Here is a 6,695-nt window from a genome sequence, read left to right as displayed (position 1 = left end):
ATAAGTCTTGGCTTTTAGACCCACTGTTGCACTGTCTTTCCACGGAAGAAGTTGAAACCATCTCAGTTATTCCTATTGCAGCGGAGGGATGGGATGATTCTATCATTTGGCACCCCAACAAGTTCGGCCTCTACTCAGTTAAATCAGGGTATGCTCTAGCCAGATCTCTTACGGACCGATCATCGGACAACTCTCCTTCATCCTCTATATCCCTCGTCCATAATATGTGGAAGATTATTTGGGAATTAGAAACTCCACCCAAAATTCGGCACTTTTGGTGGAAGGCTTGTCATTACCTCCTCCCAACCAAAGCTGGTCTTTTCAGGCGCAAATGTGGCACTTCGGCGGTCTGCCCAATCTGCCTTTCTGCTACTGAAACAGTGGAACACCTGCTATTTGACTGCTCTTGGTCTAAAGCTGTGTGGTTCGGAAGCTCACTTAACCTCAGAATAGCCCTTGGCTCCATCCCAAATGTGTCTCAATGGACAAGTGATATCATTAGCCAAGCCCTCTCCACTTCTGATGCTAAGACCTCTCTCAGCAAAATTGCCATTGTGGGTTGGTTCATATGGAAATCGAGGAACGAGTTCGTCTTCAACAATATCCCAGTGGATCCTTTGGCAACACTCCATAGAATTGCTCAATCTTGGATTGAAAAGGAAGACTTCTTAAGCACTATCTCCAATCAAGAACATCGGACTGCTTCTGTGTTCTCTACCCCTGTTTCAGGTTGGATACCAATCAACTCTGGTTACTTCAAGATCAATTGTGATGCTTCTTTCTGCCAGCGGGACTCCATGGCTGCCATTGCAGCAGTTATTCGAGATTCCAATGGCCAACTAATTGATGGTAACGCCAGGACTGTTCCGGCCTCTTCAGCCTCCCAAGCTAAGGCTTTTGCTGTCCGCATGGTTAGGGCCTATAACTTGTCTTTTATGGAGATTGAAAGTGACAACCAACTGGTTATCAAACTGTATGTCTCAGAGCAGGTCCCTCCCTGGGAGTTGAGTGCTATTATTCTGGATATTCGCTCTTTCGCCTCAGCCTATTATCTTTCCTTTTCATGGACTCCCAGATCCAATAACCGTGTAGCAAATTGGGTGGCCAAAACCCAAGCCTCTCAGGGTCTACTTGTGTCTTGGGCTATGCTCCCACCTGTTAGTCTTTTAGCTTTATTATCTGCTGATGTATCCTCCACTGCTGTAACCTCTGTTGTTGGTTAATCCATGTGTTAGTGCTTTTCGGTTCAAAAAAAAGATTTGACCAAGAAAATAAAATTCAGAAAAAAGTTTAATAGTATCTGTTCAAGACCAACAAATCAAATTATAAAATATGGATAATGAAAAGATTTAATAGTTTTTAGATTAACAACTTTAGATTGTTATCAAAATTGAAAAATAAAATCTCTAAAACAGTTTTACAAAATAATGATATTAAACAAATTAGATCCTAAAAATAAGTTTTATACAATTTGATATAAAATTATATATATATATATATATAACACAAAATACTAGAGAAAAAGAAGAAGATGGTTCAGAAAGTAACCCGTGTAATTGTGATAGACAAGCCAAAGACGCTGTAACGATCACAAACAATTCCAACATACAACTCAAAAACTCACAGGGATATGACACAATGCACAATTTTTTTTTATCAATGCACAGTTTTTTGGATCAACACAGTTACATCAGATGAATTCGCTAAGTTTGTATTAGTTGTCCAGAAATACAGAATATAGAAAATACAACAAAGAAGAGGAAGAGAAAGCAAATCATAATACGTTGTTATTTTTTTCCCGAATTAAAATCTTGTATATAAAGACTCCATGATGTCTATTAAGAATATACATGCTCATTGTTTTTGAATTCAAACACCATTTGAATTAGAAATAAATATAACTGTTTGAAAAAAATAAAAAATAAATAAATATAAGCAAAAAATAAATACAAATAAAATTTTGAATTTTCTTCAGAAAACTCCAACATTTCCTTGGTAGTTGCTCATTTTAAAAAATAAAATAAATAAATAAATCTTTACATAGGTCAGTTTCACTATGTGTTTGGGTATATTTTCAAACTATAATTTCACCTAAACATTCTAATGCTATGTTTGGATACATAATTCAAATTATATTTCTACAGCAAAAAGAAAACTTTGCAGAAAATTCTATGTCAGGCAGGAATTTTTTTTTTTGAAATTTGGCTTAATCGGTTTGGCCGGTTGACCGGCCAGTCAACTGGAACATGGCAATTTTTTTTAATAATATTTTTAATAAAGTAATATTTTTTAAAATTTTTTTATAAGTTTTTAATAGATTTTTGAGTTGTGTATTTGATTATGAGTTGTAAGTTTTTGTATCAAATATCATATGTCACATAAAAAATTTCTCACTCAATTTAAAATTTAATTTTCTATACTCAAATCATAATTTCAAAACTCACAAATTCAAAATATAACTTTATTCTCATATTATATTTAAAAAACTCTACCGATTACCACTTCAATTTTTTGATAGACAGACAATTGATTTGGAGATGGAGAAAATTAATCTGCTCAATAAAGGGCTGCTTCATAGAATTTGATCTTTTGAATCAAAACTTTTGGAGAGAGAAATAATGAAGCGAGGAAAAGAATGTTACATAGATAGAAAAATGATACAAATCACTAATTAGTGATTGCATTAGGGATGTAGCAGTGGGTCACGTGTGTTTTGTATCTTAGTTTTTTTTTTTTTTTTTCACTTGCCACATTATTAGTGGTGGTATTAATGGTAGAAATTTAGTGGTATGTAACATTGTTGTACATAGATATGGGTTTATTTTAGTAATATTGTTAAAAGTTAATTTTTTAATTTTTTTAAATCACATTATCTTTTTATTTTTTTATATATCTTTTTTAAAAAGTTCAAAAAAAGACTAAAGTTAGCTTTTAGCTTGTTTCTCAAAATAGGCCATAATATATATATAAACATATAATGGAAGGAACTTGAAATTTTTGAAACTATGTGGATGTTTAGGAAGTGAGTTTTTTTGTATTTTTTGAATTGTAGGATATTATTGAAGAATTTTTTTTTTTGTGTTTAAGAAAATAATTAGATTTTTTTGTGGTTAGATGTGATATTTATAAGAAAAAAGTGAAATGATGTTTATAAAATATTTATTAAAAAAATCCAGAAACTAAGTTCCAAACACCCTCTATGTCGTCAGTCGCCCGTTGCCGTTCATCTTCGGTCATCAGTCATCGTTTCCAGTTCCCTCTCTAAATTCAAACTCAATTGGATGTGTGAAATACAGAAAAATACATTAAAAAAAAAAAAAAAAGCAAGAAGAGAAAATAAAACTCAAAACAAATCACCTAGCTTGTTTCTACTTTTTAAAAATATTTTTTAAAAAATTTTACTTTTTTATTTTTCGTGTTTTTTTGTTTTTATTGAATTTTTTTAATATTTTAAGCAAATTTTTTACTTTTTAGACACGCCTAATATAAATACACTTAAAAAGTAAAAAAAATTATAAAAAAAATCTTTTAAAAATTTACTAAATACCAAAAATACAAGAATTCAGTACATTTTTTATATTTTTATGTATTTATTAATTTTTTAAAATATTTTTTCATAATTTTTTTTTATTTTTTAGATACATTTAAGTAAGGTACATTTAAAAAGGTAAAAGAAATATTTAAAATTTAAAAAATATTCACTAAAAATAAAAAATACGAAAATTAAAAAAGTCAATTTAAAAAAAACTTAGGCCTCGTTTGGAAACAGGCTATTTTATTAGTAACTTTTTGATTTTTTGGCTAAAATGTAAAGAAAAAAAAACTTTGTTTGGGATAAATTTTTTGGTTTTTTACGAAAATATGTGAAATAAAATAAGATTAATAATGAGAAGGGGATAAAATGACCGAAATGGCCTTATAGCATGTCAGCGTACCTGTGGATGTGTCAGTGACCTCTGCAAAGTGTTGGATGTGAATTTGCTTTCTTTGGACAACGCATATGTAGGGTTGTGTGCTGTAAGCCTGTAATGTTAGTAATACAATGCATTTCGCCAAAGAGGAACGGTCAAACTTTAGTTATTTGCCTGAATTGTACACGTGTCACCTAATATTCTGTAAATAATATTTACGTTCACATACATAACCATTTCATGTCTATGGGATATGGATTGTCCTTTGTGTATTATAATAATTTGTTATAAAACATTACATTTTACGTTAAAAATAAAAAAATGTTTAATTTTTTTTATAAAAAATCCAACAAATTATGGGAGTGTTTGGGAACTTGGCTTTTCAATTTTTTTTATTTTTTTATTTTTCCAGTACAACAAAAATGTCTTTCAAAACCCCAAAAAACGAATCCCTCACAAAATATCATATCAAATCCCATACTATTTCAATTTTTTTGTCACAAATATCACATCCGATCACAAAAAAAATCCAACTATCTTCCCAAACACAAAGGGTCTGTTTCGTGTACCGTTTTGTAACACATACGTTTTCAATTTTCTAATTATATTTACAAAATTTAAACAACTCAAATATAAACTTGTTTGGTAAATTTCAATTACATAAATTAGTGGTCTCTGTTTATAAATTTAACCACAAAATGTAAACTTCACAAAATCGCGTATCCGTATTGAGTTTTGAATTTTTCTTTTTTTTACCACCCAACACTAGCCACCACCCGCGACCATTTTCCACCACCGTCTTCTGCCACCACCACCCAACCCCCACCACCGTCTTCTGCCACCACCACTCACCACCCACCCGCCACCACCACTCACCACCCTTCTAGCCGCCACCACCACCCACCTGCTACCACCGTCCACCACCTGCCACCACCACCCACCTGCCACCCCCTAGCCACCACCACCCACCCTTCGCCACCACCAACACCCATCTGCCACCAACCCGCCACCATCTGCCACTACCGTCCACCGCCCGCCAACGTCACTACCATCTACCGCCCGCCACCACCGCCACCACCACCACCACCCACCACCACCCACTTGCTACCACCCACCACCTTCCAGCACCACCCACCACCACCACCATCACCTACTACCCACGTACCACCCATCTGCCAGCAGTACCCACCACCACCACCACCACCCACCACCACCCACTTGCTACCACCCACCACCTTCCACCACCACCCACCACCACCACCATCACCCACTATCCACGTACCACCCATCTGCCAGCAGTACCCACCACCACCACCATCGCCCACTACCCACGTACCACCCATCTGCCACCAGTACCCACCACCACCACCCACCACCCGCCATCGTCACCCACCTACCCATCCACCCGCCACCACTCGCCACCACCTGCCACCGTCACCAACCCACCCAGCATAATTGAAATTGTAAACACATAAAAATCAACATTACCTTGAACAGATTAAAAATCTTTTGCTGAAGTACAACCACTACCACCACCACCACCACCACCTACCGCCAGCACCACCCACTCGCTACCATCCACTACCGTCACCCACTCGCCCACCACCACCACCACCCGCCACCACCCACCATGTACCCGCCACCGCCACTACAACCACCACCACCACCACCACCACCCACTCGCTACCACCCACAGCCAGCCACCGTCACCCAACCACCCACCACCAGCACCCACCACCACCTGTTACCCACCACCCACCGTAAACAGACATCCATTCCGTTTTCAGTTTATATTTAAAAAAAATTAACAAACTGTAATAAAAATTTGTTTGATAATTTTTTTGGTTGAAAATGAGTTTAAAATTTTGACAAAAAACCTAAATCAAAAAAATGAGGAAACGTTTTCATTTTTCAATTAATTTTTTTTATCAAATATAATTTATTTTTAAAATTTGTTTTCAAGTAATGTTTTTCTCAAATAAATTTATTTTCAATTTTTTTCCAATTAAATTTTTTTTTTCCAATTAACCTTTCGATCAAATATTTTTTTTGCCAACTAGTATTTTTAAATTATTTTTTTAATAATTTCCATTTCTTTTTCAAAGTTTTCCGAATTAGGTTTTTACCCAATTATTTTTGTCCAATTAAATTTTTCATTCAATTATTTTTTTAATTAAATTTTGGTCAATTATAATGTGTGTGATCCCATTGTCATAAATAACGAAAATAAATATAAAAAATATTTGAAAAAAATTAAGCAACCTAATTGCTAACCAATTATAATTGATTGCTATGAAAATATAAAAATATAACCAACCTAATCGTAAACGTTACCAAAAATATAAAATGATAAACATGACCCAATAAACCAAAAAAAATTAAGTAATAATCAAACCGTAATTGGTAAGCATCCTGAAATCATAAGCAACCTAAAATCATAACGAAGTCAGTATTCGATAGTTGTACAAAAACAGTGACATACATGGTCATACATAATTGCTAACCAATTATGTACGTAAATAAATGTCTCCAATTAATTTCAACACAACATAGTGATGACATGCATCACATAACATGTCCACCTAACTAGCATTTCGCCAAATTGCAACCAACTCTGCCCTGATACGCGCCCGCAACTGCGCCATCTCAACATCATCATCTCCAGGCATCATCGCATCGTCAAGGGCAGCCAAATCGTCGCGGTCACGCATGTCCGGATATCGATACTCGGCCGCATTGCTAACAGCAACAATAATCTTATCGTCCACACTATTTCTGCGTATG

The sequence above is a fragment of the Camellia sinensis genome, chromosome 6 (assembly GCF_055761805.1).
Source record: "Camellia sinensis isolate YWXY chromosome 6, ASM5576180v1, whole genome shotgun sequence".
NCBI lineage: Eukaryota > Viridiplantae > Streptophyta > Magnoliopsida > Ericales > Theaceae > Camellia > Camellia sinensis.
Note: the sequence above shows the minus strand (reverse complement) of the source record.